Raw genomic sequence first — 26,570 nt, 5'->3', positions numbered from 1 at the left:
ACACCCTAGCCATGCTATATGGGCTCATTTTGGAAAAGAGGATTAGCCTTTGGCTTGAAAACCATGGTAAAAGTGTTAAATGGAAAGCTGGTTTTAGGAGACATCACTCGACTATCAACCATATTGTCACTCTCAGGATCATTGTAGAGGAATGTCACAATAGTAAAGCTTCTCCCTTTTATTGTTTTGTGGACTTTAGAAAAGATTTCGGCATTGTTCCTCATCATAAGCTATCGGAGAGACTTGAAGAGATAATGGTTCCTCCCGAGTTGAGGATTGTTGTGATCTACCTCTATGAGATGGTTGCTTCTAAGCTAAAGACAAACGAAGGGTGGTCTAAAGATATTAAATGAAATATTGAGGCTAAGAAAGGCTATCCCATATCCCCTACCCTTTTTGGCATTTATATCGATAAGATAGAGGGGTGTTTGAAAACTTCATGTTGCAAGGACACCGACCTTGCTAGTATAATCATTATTCTTCTCCTTTATGTTGATGATATGATTCTTCTCGCAAAAATACATGATGACCTATACAAGTAGCTTAAGTATTTTATGTCTACTAATCCAAGATTGGTATGATAGTCAATGTCGACAAGATAAAATTCATGATCATTAAATCCAGAAAGATCACCCATGGTAGTTTCATCTACGATAACCATTGCTTGGAGAAGGTTTCTTCTTATAAATATTTGGGTATTGACATTCCTCATGAGCTCAACTAGAATTATAGCATTGGGAAAAGGCTTATGAGAGGCTACATAGCTTATTATGAGCTTGAAAACAATTTTAACTCAGTCGATCTTTGTATTTGGAGTAAAAAAGGTTCATCTTTGAGACTATCGTCACCCCTATTGTCTTATGCGGATGTGAATTTTAGGATTTCATTATATTCAGAGAGTCATGGAGAAAGATTGAGATGATTCAAAAGTAATTTATAACCTAAAAACTCAAGATCAAGGGAAATACTCCTTGTCCTATCCTCCTGATCAAAGTTGGCCTGCCCCTCATTGAAATCACAACTATGTTTAAATATCTGAGATATGAGGAGAAGATTTACGACATGAAATCCAAGAGGCTCCCAAAAATTGTTTCTAACTTTTGTCAAAACTCCCACCTTCGCCGCAAGCATAGGTGGCATAAGGTTGCCCATTTTTTGCTCAACCTCTGGGGCATAAATGAGGAGATCATCATGGGAAGAAAGAATAGTTTCAAATATACTATTACCTCCAATTTTAAGGATAATTTGAGAAATTATAAGGAGCTGGAGGGTAAAAGGAAGCTAAGATACTGTAAGGAGGTGATTAACCCCACCCTTGATAACTAGAATTATCTCTGTGTTGACCAACACTAAGAGAAAAATGGACATCTCTAGGATAAGAACTAATTCTCATCAGCTTCGAGGTGAAACCAAGTGGTGGTATACTCCCAAGGCTCCCTCTGATAAAAGAATATGTAATATTTGTGAAAGTAAGAGAGTGGAAGATGAAAAACACTTCCTTTTAGACTACTTGACTCTTACTCACATCTGCTCCTAACATTTGCCACACTTCCAATCTTCTTGACTTGTTAAGCTATCCCAACTATAGCGATTTTGGAGCACTTCTTTCCCTAATTTTTTATCATATAAATAAGATTTTGAAGAATCACAATTAGATTCTTTTTCTTTTCTTGAGGTCTGATAGACTGCATTGCTATTAGTGGATGTTAATCATCATCATCATCATCATCAATTAATGAAAGTTACCAAAATTAATAACGAATTAAATTATCTTTTATTTAGAATTTTATCTTCTCTCCCTCATGATGGGTGGTGAGTCCATCCAAAACTTTGGACAATCTAAAATCTATACACAATTAAATTCTAAGAGATCAACAACTAATATGATGAACAACTAATATGATGAATAGTTGTGGAAACACACTCAAATATATTATTATTATTAATTTAAAATATTTGATCAAAGTAACTATAAATTAATAATATTTATTTCAATTTAACTTCATCAAATTATTAATTAACGTAATGCAATTGAGACTAAAATTAAAAATTATAACTGTTGTTGATGAAAAGTGAAATAATAATATGAATTATTAACCGTTATCATTATTAATTTTTATTAATTTTAAACTCAATGTTATTAGTTTAATTAATTAATTTAATTTAATTTAAATATTGTTAGTTTATAGTCACTTTCACCATACATATATATATAAATTTTGGTGAATTTCATTTAATAAAATCTTATTTAACATCGCATTAGACCATTTATTAATTTATGGTCATTTTCACCAATTATATTAACTTCATTTCATTCTTCTTAACATATTTTTTTGATAATTTAAATCTAGTGAGTTCTATTATGGTAATTCTATTAACCTTATTCTTGGAATTGATCTTATTCTAATTTTAATCTTTTCTTAAAATCTAATAATTATTAATATATAGTTTCATTCACATCACTTTAATGGTCATTTTTTTAGCTATTTATTCTATTTTTAACACTCTTCATATGTGTAATTGAACTTTCTGTCTATGAAGATAGGTGAAGTGTTCACTTAAAACATGAACTCAACACCACTACACAATATTATAGAAAAAATCAACATCAACATAATTATGACAATGAAAACCTGCGTGTTAAAAATCAATTAACATTTTAATAATAAAATGAAATATATTTTTGATAATAAATATAATTTAAATAACTTATAATATAAAATTTGGTAGTGCCCACTTACCATAACAAAATACAACTCAAATGAAGGAAACCCCGAGTGTCTTCCCCATTAAGGGATTTTAAGGACTACCAATAAAATATCATTGTGCATGTTTTAAAAACAAACTCTCACCATTCAAGTTTAGAATATCTTGTACCTTTGTTTTTCTTTCTAGAAAGGCTCTTAATTCGCAAACGAGCATTAATGATGGTTATGCAAAAATCATGTAAGAAATAAAATCAAACTAGTTTGGAAGAAAGGTGTATCTCAAATTCAGCATGAGATTGATTATGATTTTTTTAAGATGGGGAGAAATTGATAATTTATTAGTACTATTTTGGTGAGATGGATTATATGTAATTATAACTTCTAAATTTGTATTTCATAGGAAACTTATGACTTTGTTAAAGACGTGATGTTTACAGACATACCTATAAGGGGGTCTCACTTCAAGGAAACATCTATCTTTTTAGCCTTATCATTATAGGCCAATATATATTTTGTGGAAATTAAATTTAGGTAGAGAGGAGAACAAACAATCCCCTCAACCACTTGACTATGATGTTAAGAAGTTCCATTAAAACATAAAGCAAAAAAAATAAAAATCCTAACTTAATAAGCATGGTTTTCCAATTTTATTTAATATTTGAAGTATGGTTTTTAACTTTATAGAACATTATGCTCCATAATCAAATGCATATTACCCTTGAAATCCCTCACATAATAGAGTACCAAATGAATAAATTTTGGATTTTTTTTTATAGTTAGAATTTTGCTTTGGTAGAGAAAAGGAGAAAATACAAGCTTATTTTGAAGGAGCTCTATCACAGTCTATACACATTTAAAGTTGATTTCCAAATGGTTGATATTGATCATTTATTGTAAAATTCCACTGACATTAAGGAAAATATATGTTATAATTATTTTGGTTGTTATCTATGGGTGTGGGTGTCAATTTGTTTTTGTTCTATATTAATACATTGTTAATGGACTATAACTATGTCAAAATCAGTGGATGTGAACATTTCATGTAATTCAACTCATTTATAGTGATAAAAGTTGGCCTTGTTGAACATGTAAAACATTAGTTAATTAATTACCATGAACACAAATAAGGAATGTGAGTTTTTACACTTGGTGCTCGAGGTTGATGATGTCAAAATAGTGATATGAAATTAACACTAAAGGCGGTATAAAATTGGTGCTATCCATTTATAAAATGGCACATAGAGAATGCATGTTGTCCATGTATAAAAGGGAACATAGAGAAATCACCAATATTTGATTTGTACTCTTACACATCAAACTACAATTTTTTGCATTTTGGGTTTCTATTTTTTCCATCCCAAAATGTCTTGTTTAAAGAGATTCCATTTGGAGGAATCAACTTTTAATTGATAGCAAAATTAATTAGCACACTTAAATCATAATCTACTTCTCGCCTTCATCAGCTAATAGTTTTTTTCCATACAATATTTTTGTGCTAAAATCTCATATATCTTATGATTTATTGCTCTTATCGAATGGAATGAACTGCAAGTGAGGTCGATATATTCTATTACATAGTAAAGGGTGTATGCATTAACAATTTGTAATAACATACACGAGTATGTTTCCTAACAATGGATTTTTGAGACCTTGAGACATTGAATGCCAATATTTGAGCATGTCTAAATGCCATGATGGATAAGTAATCCCCCACATTTTTATGAATATTGAGGTTTGGTTTTACCACATTTAAGAGAAAATTAAGCTAATGCAATGAAAAAAAATAATAAGACCACCTTAGTAAGACTTAACAATTTTTAGTACAATAGTAAAACCACGTTAATAAGACCTAATGATTCTTAGTATTAAGTTCCCATCATAAAAAAATAAGAAAATTTTGCGTACTTGAGCCATAATGTAAGATATACTAGCTTAGAAACATTATATTTGACCCAGTTGAAGGAAAGAAGACAAACTCACATAAACACAAACTCCTTTGATTACATAGAGGATTGGTTGTGAATGACATAAATAATCTAGATTAATAACAAAGTGACTCAATACCCTATTAAAATAAAATAATTAATAATGAGTTATGGAATAATAAGCATACCCATATAAGTGTGTTCCCTATCTAGCCCAAGGAATTAGCCCAAATTATTCAAATGCACTACTTTAAGGAATAATTCATTATTGGGTCTCTAATTTTAATCCATCTAAGGTTAAATTCAATCACACTTGAACAACTTATGGGTTTGTGCAATTGAGAAACAATAAATATTCATAATGTCTCCTCTACTTGTTGATAGTTCAAACTTGTTCATTGGTTGGCACTTAGCACCTCCTTAGCATTGTAACTTTCATAATTTTGACAATGAGGAGAGAATGCATTTATTAAAATTCGATCTATAATTTGTTTTCAATTATTCCACTAGACAATGTCACAACAAATCTATTAAACCAAATCAAGATCTATACTCTGAACGATTATTTCCACCATTTCTATATCTACGATTACTCAATTCGTTTTTTATGAATGCAACAAATAAAACACATAAAATAGAGAATATCCAAATACAAAGACACATCATTCGAAATGAACACCAACACATGCCCTAGGAAACCCTTTAGAGAGAAACCCAACTCAAAGGTGAAGCTAATATTGTAGCATAACCAAACCCCTAGTTTCATATTACGGTTCTGGGGAATAACTATACCCAACCTTCAAGATTCATTATGAATATGGGGTTAACAAAATTTCCTCTTTCTTTGATCACATCAAATCACATTTCTAACACAATCACTATCTTCTACTCGTTGAGAAATTTTAAATGATATAAATTTCATCTCATTCTAAGCTCGGGAAACAAATTTATGCTCATTTGAGAATCTACCCATTAAGGGCCACGTCAAAATATTTAAAACGCACATGGATGACAAATGGCAATGTGACTGCCTCCACCCACATTTACCCAATTTCATCGGATTGTCAGGGTAGACATGAGATGAGGATCACTATGATAACACTCAACCTACCATATGACCTTAAGAAAATGGGGTCGACAACTTAATACCTTACTAGCTTCCCTGAGGTGCCACAAGACCTACAAGAGCCACCCAACCCCTCCAGGTATCCAACCTCTAAGATAACTCTATATTTCCCTGACTTAAATCACTAGTCGCTCCCTTGTTGATGCCTCCAAGAGACTATGAGTCTCTAGTCGCTCCCATAGGCCTACTTCCCAACGACTATGGACTTTTCTGCTCAGTTCCATCCTAGCAACCTCAGATTCTGAGCCACCTTTTCAGGGCCAGGACTCAAACATCTGCCCATAACTTAGTGAAACTTCTAGATATGATAAATGACATAGGAACAATGCTTGTAAACCAAAAACGGAAACCAGGACTTGACCTAAACTTCCACAACTGGCATTGACATTCCGTCAAACACTTGGTAAACATGCAACCTACAGGTCATGAATTTAATTCTGATCATAAGGAACTAAAAAAACATCTGAGGTTTAACAACAAGGGTCATTTCCTTATCACTTTAGCTGTCATAACACCCATTAGGTTTTGCATTCATTTTTCATTCAGTTACAAGTAAAAACATGAAAAGGGCCATGACTAAGATCTATCATAAAACCATGCTTTTAACTAGCATATAACCAATAAATAATAATAAGAGAACAACCATTAAAGCCACATAATAATAAGTAAATTTCATGAACAAAGAAAGATAAACTTAGCTATTATTAACATAGGGAAAGCTTGACCAGGTTCAGGACTTCCACCTAACAACCGACCATAGATTTTCTTAATTAAATCTTTATTTTAGCCAATGTCCCTCGTTCCATATTCCAATCATGAATGTGGATATCATGGGATAAACCAATCCAAAACCAACTATGGGAATCCAAAGGTTAAACCACCTCCACCCTCACCAGACTGTGATCTCACCTAAAATAGTACCAATATCACAAAACGAAACCGAGCTTAGATGCCTCAAAGTTTCTTCTCTAATACCTTGAGGAATTTTCCCGTCTCCACCGTCTGGCTTTACTGTGTATCCAACCATTACGGGTCAAGGTATTCCTAGGCCTTTGGGAATTTTTTTGAGACCACCTCACCCAGATCCAAAAACTTTTGGCAATCCAAATCTCAAACTGAGAACAATCCCCTCACACCATGGCTATCTATATATCACAAGGAAATAATAAAATCCACTATCAAAACTCGGAAAAACCCATGCCAATGACAACAAAAGAACCAAATACCAACATGCACATGCACATACAATGCATGCCAAAACCAGCTAGGAAACGATACATGCAATATGTTACCTGCAATTATTCCTACTGAAACTTCTTGATCCAATGTTTCCTTACTTTATCCTTGCTCTCCTTTTATTTTCATGTCCTTCCTTTGATTTCCTTGTGCTTCCTTTCCTTACTTGTTTTCCATCTCCTCTTGGTGCTCTTGTCTTCTCTCATACAAACTCCAAAATGGAACTCACTAAAAGCTACAAGTTGATGCTTTGATGTCTTTTTATTATTGATGCCTCTAATTTCTTCATTTTCCCTCTATTTTCCTTCAATTTCCTCCTCACATGGAACCTATGACCTTTCACCTTGATTTTCTCCTAATTTCCATTATTTTCATAAATAAAATGCCACAAATGCCTTTTTTCCTTTTTAATGCCTTTTCCAATTTCCCCTTAGCCATAAACACAACAAGTGATGCCCACTAGGATATTTTGCCCAACATTCATCTTAGAATAAGTGTACCTTGACCATGGTCTTATTTTTCCTTTATTAACTTTTATTAAATTAAGTTTTGACTTGGGTCTATTACAGATCCTTCCCCCTTAGGGTAACACCACCCTTAGTGTTCTATGATACCTACAACTAGCAAAACCGCTGAAAAGTATAACATACTTCCCATGGATCTTTATGACCCAGCTCGTTGCAGTATTTATAATGACCACTACTGAAGACATGACAAACATATCATTTGTTGGAGCTTTATGACATAGCTCATTACGATATTTATAATAACCATCACATATACTCTTATAAACATTTTATTCAACCAGCAAATAATCATATTGTCTATAGAGCTTTATCAATCTAGCTCAATACAATATTTAAAATAATATACACATATACATATGCACATTTTCTCAACCAGAAAATACAAGGATATGATGCCTACGTCTGCAACAACGGAATCCAGAGGATTACACCTCCAACCTGAAAAGTAGTATCATGGTTCACCTCCTTCCTAGGAAGTCCAGAATCCATTTCCAAAGTCAAAGTTGCATCCAATGTCCAGTGCTACAATCTACTGCCACTTGTCCTTTCAGTGAACAATTACCACCTCATTGTTCGAGGGTGCACTCCCAATGTGCATCTGATTCCACTTGGAAATGCTAAGGACAAAAAAAAAATCCATCCCCGACCTTCCCTTCTCTGCTATACAATTCCTCATGCAATTTGGTCACCCCCTTCCATGTAGTCACTCACCTTCCAAGTTCCCTGACATCCCTTATCCCAGGTGATTAGTCCATTAGTAAGCCTTCCTCGCTGCAGAAGTTCAAACAACTAATGCATATCCCTACCTTAGAACCATCCTACCAGTCATAGAATAATCATGGTAATCAATGGACACTATTGGGTACCAGTGTCCCAAAATGGCCCTATTCCTGAATATTTTACCAACATATTGCTGCCTGTTCCAATTCCTTTTATCGTTGCTAATTCTTGCAATCAGTTTTAACCAAACATCCACACTGAGCATTTTCAACTATGCTTTCCTAAACTAGGCACATAATTTCCATTAGACTAAAAAGGAATTGAAATAAATTCAAATCATACCTCATTGGTGGCCCGTAAATAAGGCACACTTGCCATTCTGTTTACTTCATTTCACAGTAAGTCAAACTAGTTGTTTGATCAAATCATCATGTATAAACATATTGCATTTGGTTAGCTCAAAACACAACCATCATAGATTAAATGAATAATTAAAACTGAAGTAAAATACTGATATTTACCTTTCATATGGTTCTTTTCTTCTGCCTTTTTTCTTTATCCTTTCTTTACACTCACGGAATCGGTTTCCAAACATGGTAAGCACCTAGTTCCTTCTCTTTAAGCAACAAGGGAATCTCAAGACTGAACCACCTCCTCCCTCAATAACAGAAAAAAAGGTATCTTGAGACTAAGCCACCTCAACCCTCAATAGAAAAAAGGGTATCCTGAGACTAAACCGCCTCAACCCTCAATAGAAACAAGGGAATCCAAAAACTAAATCACCTCAACCCTCAATAGAAATAAGAGTATCCCAAGATTAAATTGCCTCAACCCTCAATAGTAACAACAAGGACCCAGACAGTCCCATACCTGCATGTCCCATCATGCTATACAACACATACACATACACAGTGTACAAGACAACAAATACACCTACACTCGGTGTACAACAAAACACATACACCTACACCTGTTGTACAATGCCACACATACACCTACACCTGGTGTACAAGACAACCCACACACCTACACCTGGTGTACAACACAACACATACATGAACACCTTGTGTAGAACACAATACATATACATACATATCATACCATACCATGAATACACATGTCATTATACAATGACTACACAATATCCATAACACCATACCAAATATACACAACACAACATGTACAGAACACCACCTGCACAACATGTACACAACACCCAATGTACACAGTGCCTCTTGCACAACGTGTACATAGTGTCACATGCACAACATGTACACAATACCACGTGCACACATCACCACATGTCAACATCTACATAACACCACATGCACACGATACCACATGTATAACATGCACACAACACCATATGTACATAGCACTGCATATACAACATGTACAGAACATGAAATGTACATAGTACCTCTATACAACACCTACATAACACCATATGTACATAGTACCACATATACAAAAGATACATAAAACTATATGTACACAGTACCATATATGCAACATGCATGCAACGATATATGTACACAGTATTGCATATGAAATAGGCACACAATAGCATAAGTACATCATCTACAACATATACACAACATTAGTATTGCACATCTAGAAACCACAATGTCTCTACTAGGCAACCTTACTTCTGGTGTCGTGTCCATGCTTATCCCAACATGCTACAAATCGCACTTCTTTCATTTCGTTTATGTATCCTTCAGCGTTACCTATCCATAACATAAACATAGGCATAGTATAAGAATATAATATCAACTCATATTCACATGATAGTGACATAATAATTTCTTGAGGCTATTTCTTCCACTCGATTCCCCATAAGACTAGGAACCTCATTCATGCCATTCACCTGCATAAGAAATCATTCCTCCAGAATAATGATCCCTCAACCCTGTCAAACAGTGACATAGATACATACATACACATATATAAGAATTAGCATAAAAAAATCATGATCCTCTCAGACAATGACATATATACATACATATATACATATAAACATCAGCATTAAGCAATCATGATTTTTGACGACCATGTTAGACAATGACATACATACATACATACATGTATACATATATAAATATCATCATAATCATGATAACAACATAATTACCAGATGGGAGAAGGTGAAGGTTAAGACAACTCCCTCTGTCTGTGCACAACATGCACAACATTGAGAATAATAGTTCCCAACTTAGCCAAAGCATATGATTCCTCAAATCCATTTACTTTACCCTTCTTGTTACCTTTCTCATGACTTACCTGCCACTGTCTATTTCCCCCAATGGACCCAACTAGTCAAAGTGGATGTCATATTCTTGCCTTTAGCTACCCTTATGCATGCACTAACCTTCATCCAAGCCTTACATTACCTATTATAGTTCATTCAACTCTCCCTAAGCCCCATTAACTTTCCTCTTTCCCAAACTAATTCCCAAGACCCTCAAAACATGAATGTAAATAACTAGAAACAAGAAAATGAAAACCTTGAAACAACAATAGAAACACAACACCACAAACAAAGTGTAAATTCCTTGCACCAGGCGCAATAAAAACCCATAAATCAAGCTCATACAAATCACAAAATACCGAAGGCAAAAAACTCCCAAAAAACACCATGACTCAACCCCATGGGTTCCCAATGCTTCCAAGGGAAAGCTCAACCTGATCCTTCTTCAAGATTTCATGGCAGTCTCTTTTTCCATGTAATCCCCTCCATCATACTACCATAAACACACAAGTGTGAATATCTAAATAAATATAACCGTATACCAACTATCCTACCTTTTTGTGCCAAGCACGTTACCTTGTAACTGAAAACATCCACGACATCTCTCAAGTGACTCCAATCCTTTGATGAATCTGCCATATCTTGAAACTAGCTTAATAAACCTGTCAAATACATGTTTAGGTATATAACATATATCCACATAATGTCACAAAAAAATTAGGTTAATAAGACTTCCTGTATTCAAAGCATTCATTCATTGTGAATTGTGGTTTCCAAACATAGCCAAAGGAATTCTCACCCAATTCATTTTTGCTAACTTTTCCTTGCTGCAATTGAGTCTTACTATCTATTGTCACATCACCCAATTGTTAGTTATATAAAAAAATCAACTATTACCTTGTAATGCTAATGTCAGACATGTTTCCTTGTAGTTGTTCACAACTATCGGTCACATGTTCCAAATATCATGACATCATGTCTATTAATTTTAAATCATCATTTACCAAGATTAAAAACCATATCATAATCAACATTCCAATCACAATCATTAATCATAATACTACAACTAACACCTACTTTAATACAAGTAAATATCAGTTGTCTCTGCACATAATGTGTTATTACAACCATCTTAAGACAAGACCATTCCTTCATGTGATCTAATAGACACATAATAGACCCCAAACACTCAAACACCAAATAGATGGCATAAGCAAACTCACACCTTAATGTATCTTAGGAGAGGCTATATTGTCTGCACAACCCATCTAGAATAGCACGATATAAATTCGCAATGTATCAACTCAAACATGAATAAGGTCATGATACCCATAACAGTAACTAGGTAAAATGTTCACATCATAAACTCATAAATAATTGTTATGCATGCATAAAAATCACACATGCACAGTCAGTCTAGATTAGCACAACACAATGTCACAAATAGGTCGACTCATACCTAAATATCATAATCCTAACCGTCTGCATAAGCTAATGAAAATTATCATGATACATATAACATCAATATCTTAGCTGCAATAACCATAATCATCATTCATATGACCGCAATGCATATAAGAACCAGTTGCTACCATACATGATTACCTGACACATGTGCATAAGACCACATAGATCAACTAGCATCTATCATGCATGTAACCAAAACAACAATAAAATTACAAGCATGTAAATACCCCTGATGCTCATAACAATCATTAAAAAGCATACATGCACACCAAACATACAATACTTGTATGACAATTTGTTCTCAACCAAAATTATAGTTTTCCAACCTCACTCTAATGATTCGCATCTCTTTCTTCATCTCAGCCAACACATCATCATCATAACATACCAACATCATGATGACATAGAATATATGCAATGACCTCATGCATGACAATGCATGCATAACAACATGTATCCAACCCATCCATTCCAAGTATTTGAACTATGCTCTAATACCACCCTGTAACCACCTCCTCCCACATTTACCCACTTTCAGTGGCTTACTGGGGTATACATGTTCATAGGGTCACTATGATAAGATGAAACCTCCTATATGACCTTAAGGAAATGGATTCGAAAACTTAAGACCTTACTGACTTCCGCTAGGTGAAACAGGACCTCCAGGAGAACCCCAACCCCTCTCGGTTCCCAACCCATGATATAACTCTCTTTCTCACTCACTTAGAGCCCCAGTCATTCCCTTACCAAGGCCTCCAAGCAACTATGAGGCTACATTCACTCCCATAGACCTACTTCCAAGTGACTATGGACTTTTCTACTAAGTTTTATGCAAGCGGCCCCACATTATGAGCCATTTTTTCAAGGCCAAGACTAAGGCCTCTGCCCAAAACTTATTGAAACTTCCAGATGTGATAAATGTCATATAAAAAATTCTTGTAAACTAAAAACTGAAACCATGACTTGACCTGACCTTCTCCAACTGAGACTGACATTTTGTCAAACACTCGGGAAACATGTAACCTAGAAGTTATGAATGCAAGACTAATCATAAGGAACTGAAAACTTATCTGTGGCTTAACAAGAATGGTCACTTCCTTCTCACATTAGCTATTATAACACCCATTAGGTCTTGCATTCATTATTCATTCAGTTACAAGTAAAAACATGAAAAGATCCATGATTAATATATGTCATAAAACCATGCTTATAACTAGCATATAACTGGATAAATAACAATAAGTGAATAACCATTAAATCCACATAATAACAAGAACATTTCGTCATGAAAGAAAGAGAAACTTAGCTCTTATTAACATAGGCAAAATCTAACCAGGTTCAAGACTTCCACATACAACCTCACCATAGATTGGCAAAACGAAATCATCCAATCACCCCTGTGCCATATTCCAAGCATGAATGTGGTATCTCATGCAATAAACCAATCACAAAAAACTAAAGGAATCCATAGGTTAAACCACCTCCACCCTCACCATACTGTGATCTCACCTAAACTAGTGTCGAGATAAAAAACCAAACCAATCTTGGATGCCTTAGAATTTCTTCTCCAATACCTTGAGGAATTTTCCCGTCTCCACCCTCAGGCTTTACCACGAATCCCACCATTATCGATCAAAGGATTCCTAGGCCTTTGGGAATTTTCCTGAGACCACCTCACCCAGATCCAAAATCTTTCGATAATCCAAAGCTCAAGCCGACAACAATTCCATCAGATCATGGCTCTCTAGAAATGGTAAGGCAAGGCTAAAATCCACTCTCAAAACCTAGAGAAACCCATGCCAATGACAAAAAAAAACCAAATACTAACATGCACATACCATGCATGTCAAAACTAACTAGGAAAACACACACGCAGTCTATTACCTACAAGTATTCCTGCTGAAGTTTCCTGATCCAACCTTTCCTTGCTTGATCCTTGCTTTCCTTTTCTTTCCTTGTCCTTCCTTTTCTTTCTTGATTTCCTTATCCTCTTGGTGCTCTTCTCCTCTCTTATACTAACTCCAAAACAAAACTAACCAAAAGCTACAAGTTGATGCTCTAATGTATTTTTATTATTGATGCCTCTAATTTCTTCATTTTTCCTCTATTTTCCTTCAATTTCTTCCTCACATGCAACACGTTACTTTTCACTTTCCTTTTCTCTCAATTTCCATTATTTTCATAAATAAGGTGCCACAAATGCCTTTTTTCCTTTTTAATTCCTTTTCCATTTTGTTTTCCAATTTCCCCTTAGCCATAAACACAACAAGTGATTCCCACTGGGATATTTTTCCCAACATTCAGCTTCGAATAAGTGTCCCTTGACCGTGGTCTTATTTTTCCTTTATTAACTTTTATACATGAACTTTTAACCTGAGGCTATTATAGGCAACCCTTGAACATGTGTCACTCCTACTCTAGTCCTTCTTTGATGGGCCCCATTAATGTGTACATAATAAGGCCCATCTGGCCTTCCTTCATCCTATATTTACATCTTTCCTTGTATTTAATTACATTCTTTTGACTATAATGTGTTTAGTAGGAAGACTAAATGATGTTTTTCATATGTTGTGGCATATATTATTAATGTGAAGGAAAATAATGCATTTTAATTCATTTACTATGCATAGATACGTTGGAGGTAGTTGGAGAAGATGTAGGAGGCTTGTACCTTACATTCAGTCACCAACAACTCAGCTTGTTCTCTGTATTTACTCACCCACAATTTAAAATTCTACTAACATGTATTGCACTCAAGGATTTCAAGGATCTTAGGGAGCTAGATCCACCATTTTAGGGATTTTGGAGGGAAGAAACCCTCTTTCCAAGGAGGCTTTCCCTACGATTTGGTTTTGAATAAATAAGGAAATCTAAGGGTTAAATAGGATTGGAACTTTTTGAGCACCAAAAGACTACTAAAAGCTCGGAGCTAGGGCTTTTCATTTTAATTCATTTTATCATGTACTTGAAAAATATTTTATATTAATAAGAATGTTGTTAAATTCAATCTAATTTTTCTTTAGAGGGGTGAGTCCTCTTAGGTTAGGGCCTAGATTTGAGGCTCTAGTTTCTGTCTTTATATATTTTATTCATGCATTGTATTTCCTAGTAGTTTGTTCTTCCCTTTTTAGCAGAATTCTTTTATGAAAAATTGATTTTGCAGGTATATTCACCACCTCTCTTGTGGAAAGTGTTGTTGAGGATATTATATTGGAAAGACAAAAATATATATTTACATTCCTTTGTAGAAGATAGTCCTTAGATTGGTCTTCTTTATTTCCATCTCTGTTTTTCAACGAATTGGTGATTGGTTTAGTAGTTTTCTCTAAGCAGAGGAAGCATAATATCTTGTGGATGTAGGTATTGTGCAAACTCCAAGATAGGTTATATTTTAATGCAATATTTATATTTCAAACCAAATTCAACTCATGCTTCCTTTGTTATTTCAAACTTTTTGCAATTTGCATCATTAACATGTTCTAGATAATTGGAAAGATTGAGTAACTTTATTTGGTTTGCAAGTACTATTATTGAATTGTAGAGTTATAATTGTCACTTAAATTCCTTATGCTACCACCATCTACCATATTTCTACTTCAACAACTCACTAAAAACACTAGCCATCGAGAGTATATTTCTAGGTTGTTGAAGGTCGCAATCTACACTGGTCCTTGTGCAAGATGGGCCCCTGAAGGGTACTAAGTTTGGAAATGGAATCATAAAACATTTATATACCCTCCATTACCATTTCCCACCTTCAGATCTCCTTTTTCACCCTTTGAATGCTGACTAATTCCATCTTATAGAAAAGTAGGGCAGTGCTATAACATGCCCTCTAAACTTGGCCAAAATTGTCCTTGAAGCTTTATTTTTGCATTCTAGCCCTGAATAATGTCTCTTAGGCTCTAAAAACATGATTAAGGAATAATAGATACCACTTGGAACTTGCCTTTCTACCACTGTAACACATTTCAACAATTATGGTTAGTAGAGAAATTCATGAATTGAATAACATAGTGATGATTTTCATGATTACCTCATGAAGCATGTAATGAACTGTATTACTACATTTAATATTTTTGGAATGTAGTGATTAAAGATTTATTACATTCTCTTTTCCTTATGCAAGGTATATTAGGTTTTCTTTCTTTGTTTTGTTCTTCTTAAACTAGGGTTTCTATTTCAAGTATTGTTATTTCCTATGCATAGACTAGGTTTATGTTTTAATGAAATATTTTTCTTCTTCAAATATATTAACATTTAGATTCTACAAGTACTGTAGCCATTGCATTGCTGCAAGTAGGTTAGCATTTACATTTGAACATGTATGTTAGCATTTACATTTTTGTAAACAAGGGTAGGATTTTCATTTTTGCAAATAGATTCACATTTTTGTTTCTGCAAGTAGACTAAAACTTTCCTTCCATGCAATCTCTTTTTTTTGTTGCAAATATAGACTCAGTTGATAGGGTGGTACTTGTATACCTTATCTGGTCCATTTCTTTAGAGTAACTTGATTAGATCTTATCTTACTATGCATATAGCACTACCACGAGTTAAGTTTGTATGAACCCCAAGTTGATAATTAAAGCTGATAGCCTTGGGAGTTGTAACACTCTTGTTAGAATATTGAGGCTCATCACTTTTTAGCGTAGTTGATGGGGAGGTGTCTAAGTAGGTGTTGTTTTTTTCCTCTAGTAAAAATCATAATTTATATTAAATAAATTTATGAAAATTACATGATGTATGGTTCATAGTTATCAAAACCAAAGAAAATTGTCAAGAAAGTGTCATCCACTACAGTAGGTGTTGTTTGTAAGTAGAGTTGATTTCTTTTTCATTTTACTTTTCTTTGCATCATTTTCTCTTGTCTTGATAAAAATTCAAGAAAAAGAATAAAAACACAAAAACAAAAAATGATTTCATGCCTTGTAATATTAGGGACAATTTAGGGAAATTTATACCAAAATCCTCCACCCCTTCTAAAAGTCAACCATGATTTTTTCTTGGTGAATGTGAACCTCCTACTCTGACAATAGACGAGTTAGAGAATCCTTTAGGAGAGTATCTAGAAGTCTTCGAAGAACCAATAGGGGAAGAAGAACCCACATCACCTACCAAAAACATTTCTAAGCACAGGCACACTAAGCTATTTCCTATCCAAGAAACAAATGGGGAGGCTAGAATGAAGAAAGTAAGCCCCACTACTCTCCCACACTTTAATGGCATACCTTCTAAGGACTATCATATATTCATGTTTGAATTTTTTGTGGTTTTTAGAACCTATGATTATACTTCTAATGTACAGAAGCTAAATTTGTTCCCTTCTTCCCTCAAGGATGCAACCTTGTGTTGGTTCATGAGCTTAGAAGGAGGTAGCATCGCCACTTGGGTTCAAATCCCACAAGCCTTTAATTATAAATACAATGATTATTATAGATCAAGGGAAACCAAGGAGGAGGTATTTAGGATGACCTTAGGGCCAGATGAACCCTTAGAGGATTATGAAGAAAGATTCCAACTCAACTACAAAAGATCTAGTTTTACCTTTGACCCAAAATCGTTGAATCTTGTACTTTTCTGAGGGATTAGGGAGGATTTAATGGAAACCTTTAATATCTCGTTTCATGGAGAAGTTTATGAACTAAATTATGAAGACATCTATACGATATTCAAGAAACATTCTAGGGTTGCAAGGAATAGGGGTAGGTCGAGTTAAGGCCTTATCAACTCTTCTCCCTCTACTTCAACCATCAAACATGAAATAGGGAGCTTGCTAGAAGACTTTAATAATTATATGTTGCCCACATTATCCTTGTCAATGGATACTATAAAGATAAAAAAGAAGCAAGAGGAGGAATAAAGGGCATTAGCTATATTTTTCCCTAGATGCACCAAGAGGCACCCAAGAAAAGAGTTCCCACTGAATGTCATAAATATTTTCTTTGTTTGTGAGGAGAACCATGCAACTGATAAATTTCCCTCCCTTCCAGGGCTGAAGGTTATATATCAAGGGGCAGAGAGTGGCCTCGAGCCACTTTGCTTCATCAACCAGAGGAGGCCACAAGGGCCTCGACCATACAAGAAAGACATGCAAGGTGCACATTACCTTTCTTTCAATCCAAACAAGATTGCACCGTTTCAACATTGGTATCCTCCAGCTCACTCATCTTTGTCCATGCCCTCTACTTGGTCCTATTCTCATTAGTATCATCCTTGGGCTATCAATCCACCCTTCTAGCCATATCAACCTGTTGTGGCCAGCAACAACCCCCCCCCCCTTTTTCATTTAGTATCAGATCATGATACCGAATGAATGGGGACCCTTAGATAAAATTTTTAAGAAAAGCTAGACTTTCTTTGTTCGGAGTTACAAATCATAATCTAGAAAAGGCATCTTAGATATTTTTCTGTGGAAAATGATAGGTCTTTTAAAGTCACATATACAAAATGATGAGAAACATCTCCGTTACTCTTCTAAAAATCAAAATACGCGCCACCCTCATGATCAATAACTACATCGCATCGCACCATACTGATGTCCATAACGAAAAGCCAAGAACTTCGCCGACCTGCGATATTGCGATCGCTAGATCGCATATCGCATAAACAAGCCAGACGAGATTTGGCAAGCACTAGGTTTTGCGATCTGCGATATTGCGACCGTGCGACATGCGAAGGTACGTCAGCAAATCATAAAATCACCTTAGTACGAATCCTCCGGGCGCGCCTTTCAAAGGAAAAGCCACTTACCATTACCTGACCTGAAATCATGCGCTTTTAATGTTAGTAAATAGATTGGTTGTCAGTCATTAAGAGGATTAAAGACGCGTGCCTTGTTGGATATTTGCTTCACGTAAGGTGGCGTAATTGATTTATCTCTTGCATTTAAAACTCTCCCATCACCTTTCTGATCGGACATTCCATTTCACTTGTAATCTGCAGGAACAAAGTGCAAAGACGACTCAGAAAGAAACACAAAGTAAAAATGGGAAAGAAGAACAAGGCTCAGAGCTCCGAAGCAAGAGAGAAGACCAAGGAGATGCCGCCCCTATACACAGATACAGCCTGCAACCGAGATGCAGGAATCTCCACATGGGAAGGCATGTACAGGCTATTAGAAGAGGAGAAACCAAGAATAATGAAAGTGACTGCCGTTGCAGGCACACCACGCTCCTCTGAAGCAACCCTAGAAGACCTAGCATGTTCATTCCTTCACAGAATAGCGGCAAGGCCTAAGATTCTACCATACACAGACATGGTCAAGTGGATTCTGGATGATACAGAATTAAGTAACAGACAATTCAAGATTCAGGGACATGGGATCGTGGGATCTTTCACCGCCCAGAATCTAAAGCTAATGTACCATTTTCTCAAACCGCAAGTGACCTATAATGCGGAATTTCTTAGGAAGTTCGCAATGGAGAACCCAGATCTATCGGACACCACTAAAGAATGGTATAGAAGAGACGAGCCGTTAAAGAAGGATAAGAAAGGTACGTACAGCGCTGGTTCCCTTACTTCTCCATATTGTTTTGCTGGAGCCATGCTGTGTAGATTGTTTGGTATGCCCGATATCAACAAGTTTTCATCTGAGTGGCTGCCATTAATTGACACTGCCACAAATGCCAATTTAGTAGACTGGGCTAAAATTCTTTCCGATACTCTATATACGGCCGTGGTTAGTTACAGGTCCAAAAGATCCTTTTCTCAAAGGGTCTATCATCCTTTCTATTTGGCTGCCTATGTTATGGATTCTGTTTGCCTTGTATCTAATTTCCCCATCATGGGATGGAAATGGACTACCCAAGACCCGTTGCCTATCCACGTCTATCACAAAATCTTGTGGGATTCCCAGTTTGCCCCTCATTTTTACCAGATTTGCCATGGGCTTATATTGCCCATGTATAGAATGATATATGGTAAAGACCCCCCAAGGTGTTCTCCCGAAGCCGTGACCGACATCGTCTCCATCGAAAGATGGTTTTGGGAAGAATGGTTTACTTACATTCGAGTTTATGGAAGCACTGTTCCTCCACATGTCCTGCCCTTGTATGTCCCAGACAAGCTTTTGGCTCGAGAAATCGCTTATCAAACATGTTCTGAAGGCGGCTTAACCAAAGAATTAAAAGATAAGAAAAAGGCCATTTGGCCTCAATTTCTCGTCAATTATGGGGCCTTCTCTTTATTTGATGCAGGACACGCTTTTGATGAGGTGGAAAACGTGACGTGCCTTCAATTATATAAGTTCCCAATGAGGCCATTCGACCCAAATAAAGTTGCCCAAGAGTTTACTACGAACGTCAAGATAAGAGTGTTCGTCGGACACAAAGATTTGTTTGACGATCTCTTTCAAGGTAAGAACTCACTCAAAGAGATTTTGCGAGAAGCTCAGTCAAGGTTGTCTCCAGGTGAACTCCAGAAGTTCACAACATATAGAGATAGAAGGCTGGCCAGCATTCCACTAGAAAGGCTACGAATACCTACTAGAGAGCCAACTCCGAGCATCAGCCTCAGCGAGAACTCCAGCACTTCCAAATCCAAGTCCAACACCGCGCGAGAAGGTTTCGAACATCTTGAAGAGTCTGTACATGACAAAAGAATTAACGAAGAAGAAGTCAAAGATACAGCTCGGTCCAGTGTAATGTTTCAGCAACAAGTTATCACCTCGCCACCAAGAGATGTTCCCCCTCTGGTTATCGAAGCTCCTCTTGTCACAAAGGAAGCTCGAAAATGCACTGTCTTAAGACGCTGAACATTTAGACGTCTTGTGGAAAGACCCAAGTAATAATCCTACAGAAAATCTTACGAAGCTGTCTCAAATTGCAGGAGCGTATGCTTCTGCAACTATTGACAAGGCCTCTGAAGTTCAGCAGCTCTTAAAGGAACGAGAAAATCACATACAGCTGCTACAACAATAGTTACAGCAAGCCAACGCAAACAATGAAGCCTCCAGACAGCTCGAAAAGCTCCAAGAAGACTTCCGACAGATGCAAATAGGCTACCAAAAGAGTCTTGAAGAAAAAGAAAAACAACTGCAGGCGGAGCAAGAAATGCACAGAGATGAACCTAAGCTTGCAGAGTTTATTTCAGAGTCCATCGGCTTGAACGATCAACTACTGCAGCAACAAGAAGAATTGGGGCGTAAAATATCACAGTGGAGGCACTTCTGTGAGCTAAGCGACAAAATCACCAGTCAGGTGGTGGAGTTGCGGAGCGAATATGATCAGAACGACAAGAGAGTGACAGAGTATCTGACTTGGCAAGACGATGAGAAGGGAAAAAGAGCAGGAGCACCTAGAATTAATGAAAATCATAAAGAAATGCTTTTTAATAAATGGGACGAGCAGATCACGCAGGCGGAGCAAGCAGCAGAGGCAGCAGCGACACAGGCAAGTATTCTAATCGACTGTGTAAATGAAAATTTACACAGGGCCAATTTGATTTCAGAAACCACCCTGGGCTACCTACCAAACAAGTTGCAACTGGAGACAGAATGGAGGCAAAAGGCACAGGCAAAAGGGAAAGCTATCCAAGCACTGGCTGGACTGAATTGGGAAAGTTACTGGATGTACCTGGTTAAACCACATAGCCAATGGATGACGGTAAAGTGTATCATGAACGCAACCGAGAAGGTAGCACCAGCTCTTATAGATTCCGTTTTCGCAGCCCAGCTCAGAACAGAAATTAGCCAGCTGACTCTTCTCAAGCCTATGTTAGAAACATGCAACTTCAAAGACCAAGTCCACAAGTAGTTTTATTTAGAATGTTGTTTCTTTTTGTTTTAGTTATATTAGAAAAAGGATGGTCGTTTGAAAAATGAATCCTTAATTTTGTAATAATACTATTATTAGGATTAGGACATAGTATTTTAACCCTTCTCATTGCATTGGAGAAGGGTCCAGAAATTTGTCAAAAAACTTGTCCTCAGAACATGCACTTCTGCACCTCAGAGGGGGTTTTGATGAATGGAAGGATCAGATTTATTGATATTTGCATTTTAATGTCTGCTACTGATGTTGCATTTCTGTACTCTTAGTAGGTGTTAGAAGTAAGTAGAAGTAAATCATTATTGCTTGAAGTTTGTGAGTAAAAATCAGTCATAAATGGTACTTTTATCTCTTGATGAATTTCTACTTATTTGCTTAGAGTGATATACAGCTGATGTTATTTATATGTTAATGTATAAATGTGTGGTTACCATTTGGCACTTTTGTACAATGGAGTCATTTGTTCATGCTTGACATATGAATGATTTATCATGCGATATGCAGTCCACAACTGTCCTGTTTAACTACTTATGCAGAATGGTTTATCTTAAATGGTTTATATTCTTATAGTAGCTGAATAATCTTCATTACCAGTTATTATATGAAATCTTTTTAGATCGCGTGATGGAAAAGACATACCCCGGGTTAGCGTAGATTGCATATGTTGTTTTCATTAGATTTCAACAGCTTATAGTCAAATCATGAGTTAGATTTAAATTAGTTCTCAAAAGTTCTCAAAGAAACAGCATAATCAAACCCTACACACACACACACCCCTTAGATCGGGAAGCTGGTCCCGTTATCCCCAGTCGGACCCGCTACACCAAACGGGTAAGGAGCCGCCAACCAGGTTCCCGACCGGGTGGGTATCCCCCTTGTTGTTGACCCGATTTCAGGGCCCTCAACATATTTGGCGCTAGAAGGAGGGCCTGAGCATAATACCTGTTGGAATGTTTTGTTTTTGAATTATAAATCTTGAAACAGGATGACTACTCATGAAGTTCCTATTTGGAGTTGCATCTATGTTCATACCTCTTCCAACATTCCACCGAACGTGGTAAGGCTATTGTCTCAGGTAAAGTTCAATGGTAAGAAAAACTCTTCTGCATTCAATCACGCCCTTCAGTTCATACAAAAAGTTTCAACTTCTGATACTCAAAAGATTGATGAAGGCGTTTTGTGCAGGATTTTTACTCTTACCTTCACAGCAGAAGCTACAAAATGGTGCAGAACCCTCCCAGTTGCATCAATTCACAGCTGGGACCAATTCGTTAAGATGTTCATCTTGGAATTTGATTGTTATGATTACGATCAGGTATATGATGAAATTGATTATCTTAGAGAACAAGATGAACCCGTAAGGGATTTCAATATGCGGTTTCATCTTAAATGCCTACAATATAATCTCGGGAATGAGCTCACAGACGAAGAATCTTCAGATTACGATGAGTATTTCCTACCTCCTGTGTCTGACCAATCAGAAATTAATTCTACCTTTGTTAGCTTTTCTTCTAATATGAATGATCATTCTAAGTTAAATACACAAAGCATCCATAATGAAGAAAACCTACAAAGCCTGGGAGTCATGCATGCTCTACTACCAGTAAAGAGAGATGAAGATGCTAAAAGCAAAATTACCTTAGAAACAGAAGATGACTCTGACAATATCATTGCAAGTCAACAAATGCAGATGCCAAGGTTAGATCAATCAAATGTTTCTCTTAGTATCAGCGCAAAAAGGTATGATCTAAAGCCCGACATTTGTGATAGATCTGATGAACAAAGTTTCTTTTATGATGTTTTTAAATGTATTGTTCCAGATTTACATTTTTCTCTTTATCCTGATGTTTTTAATGATGACAACCTTTCCCCTCTTAATATTCAAGATATCTCAAAAACTACAGAGGGTTATTTAAACGACTCATCATTAGGTTTTCAAGTTAAAGAGATTGCATTAACACAGCTTTCGATCAAGGATAAAAAGGGATTGCCTGAACTCCCTTGTCAGAAAACATACAATGAAAAGGAGGAACCTAGGGAAATCTGTAGAGTCTTTTATGATAATTACTTTGACGATGATAATGTTGTTGAGTTTTCTCAGATAACTCAATTAGGGTCAGAGGACAGGGCACATCTTAAAACAGAAATCATGTCAGTCCACCCTCATCTCGAAGTAGAAGATCACTTAAATGATTTTACTATCCCAGGTAATACCCCGATCTATGATTCATATCATGAGGAAAGCTCCATCCCTGTTTGTAATCATGACCTAGTTCCCTATTCACAAAGCCTGGCCAGTTTTTGTGAAAAACAAGATGTTACAAGTAAAACCCAGTCGTGCTGTAACACTATTTGTATAAACTCCCAATCATCCCTTTCTCACTCAAACTCATTATGTACAAAATCGGATTTCTTTTCAAATCTTCAAACTTTGGATAGATTATGTTTTAGCGACTCACATATGAGAATTTTCTTCTCAAACAAAAACACAAAAAATTCGAAACTAACAGATAAAAGGTTACAAGTCATCAAAATCAAAAAATCTTGTCCACAATTTGACTTGCGATCTTTCCTATTGCGACATCATCAATTCACAACTGAGATTCATTCTGATTTTTATGATCCAATAGGTACCCAGTTGGAAACAACTTTGCATAAGAAAAGAAAATCAGCCAGAATTCCAATTGAAGTTCTGTGTTTTTATTTCTTAGCCAACAAGTACGATCCAAGAAAAATTCGATTCTTTTTATTAATGCTTGGAAGATTCATTCGGCTAGGGATAAAAATGAATAGATGGTTCCATTGGAAATATCATTTCACATAGTTATTTCCTGTATATGGTTAGAGTAGGAGTAGGAGTAGTTTAGTTAGGTTTTTGTTTTTAATAACTGATAGGCAAAGCTATACATATTTTCTTCATAACCTCAGAAAATAATTGCCTATCATTCCTTTTTAATTTCCTCCATAATAAATGTTTGTTCTGGTCCAACGACATTTGACATTTACTGAAGATACCTTGTCTCTGTTTAAAATTTGGAACTTCTGCTACTATCAACATTGAATCTTTTAAGAAAATTTGATCTTTATTATCATTAGAACTTCAACCCATATATGATGATAGTTTCAAACTCCAAAATTTTAAAGAAAGCTATCTCAGTGTAGGATTTGTTTTGGGTCAGCATAATGAAAGGTATCAATCTTAAGATAAGTATTCTCTATCAAAACAGCCTTTATCGCCCTATCATTGTCGTCCAGAACTTTCTTAAGGAAAAACAATGACTTCCTCCCTGCTAAAAGGAAATTACAGCATTCAGAGAAACAACCCAAGAAAAACACTATATCTCAAAGAATAAGAGGTCTCATCACGAGCTGACTTATCATGATCACAGATATTATAACTTGCTAACTTTGCCAATACTGTCTATCAAAACAGGGCAACGACTTAAGATTGTTGCAATCAAAAGACAAGAGGTCTCATCACGAGCCGGCTTGTGCAGCAAAAGTGTAAATCAAGTGAATGACTGTGTCATAAATTGGCCACCAAACCAAGACATTGTTCTTTAGAGAATTAAAAAAGGAAAAGTGTGTAAAAAGGATTTTTCTCTGGAATGTTGCGAGTAACCTCAAGCAGGATAAAGGATCATTGCTGGATAAAAGGTAACCCTGTCGAGGCTATGGACACCTGCTGGCAGCAGAGGCTCTACCTGCGACTAAGGAACAGACTAAAGGACTGATAAACATAGAAGACTTTATTTTATGTTTTACAAAGACCAAGTAACAACTGATTTAGATACAAAGACGAACTGGGTGTACAAATAATTGAAACGGAAAGAGTTTGAAACGAAACATCATAGGCAGTTTGAAGTCTCATTTGTCTTATCTTTTTATAATAAAGTTCAAAATTTTTAAATTTTTCAGAAGTTTTTAAAAGCGTCAATAGAAATAACAGAGATAACTGGTTCTCCCAAGTGAATCGCCAATTGTTGTGGCCAGCAACAACCCCCCCCCCCCTTTTTTCATTTAGTATCAGATCATGATACCGAATGAATGGGGACCCTTAGATAAAATTTTTAAGAAAAGCTAGACTTTCTTTTTTCGGAGTTACAAATCATAATCTAGAAAAGGCATCTTAGATATTTTTCTGTGGAAAACGATAGGTCTTTTAAAGTCACATATACAAAAAGATGGGAAACATCTCCGTTACTCTTCTAAAAATCAAAATACGCGCCACCCTCATGATCAATAACTACATCGCATCGCACCATACTGATGTCCATAACGAAAAGCCAAGAACTTCGCCGACCTGCGATATTGCGATCGCTAGATCGCATATCGCATAAACAAGCCAGACGAGATTTGACAAGCACTAGGTTTTGCGATCTACGATATTGCGATCGTGCGACATGCGAGGGTAGGTCAGCAAATCATAAAGTCACCTCAGTACGAATCCTCCGGGCACGCCTTTCAAAGGAAAAGCCACTTACCATTACCTGACTTGAAATCATGCGCTTTTAATGTTAGTAAATAGATTGGTTGTCAGTCATTAAGAGGATTAAAGACGCGTGCCTTGTTGGATATTTGCTTCACGTAAGGTGGCGTAATTGATTTATCTCTTGCATTTAAAACTCTCCCATCACCTTTCTGATCGGACATTCCATTTCACTTGTAATGTGCAGGAACATAGTGCAAAGACGACTCAGAAAGAAACACAAAGTAAAAATGGGAAAGAAGAACAAGGCTCAGAGCTCCGAAGCAAGAGAGAAGACCAAGGAGATGCCGCCCCTATACACAGATACAGCCTGCAACCGAGATGCAGGAATCTCCACATGGGAAGGCATGT

The sequence above is a fragment of the Pinus tabuliformis genome, chromosome 4_1 (genome assembly GCF_031772625.1).
Source record: "Pinus tabuliformis cultivar Carrire ecotype Pingquan chromosome 4_1, CPIR1, whole genome shotgun sequence".
Classification (NCBI taxonomy): domain Eukaryota; kingdom Viridiplantae; phylum Streptophyta; class Pinopsida; order Pinales; family Pinaceae; genus Pinus; species Pinus tabuliformis.
Note: the sequence above shows the minus strand (reverse complement) of the source record.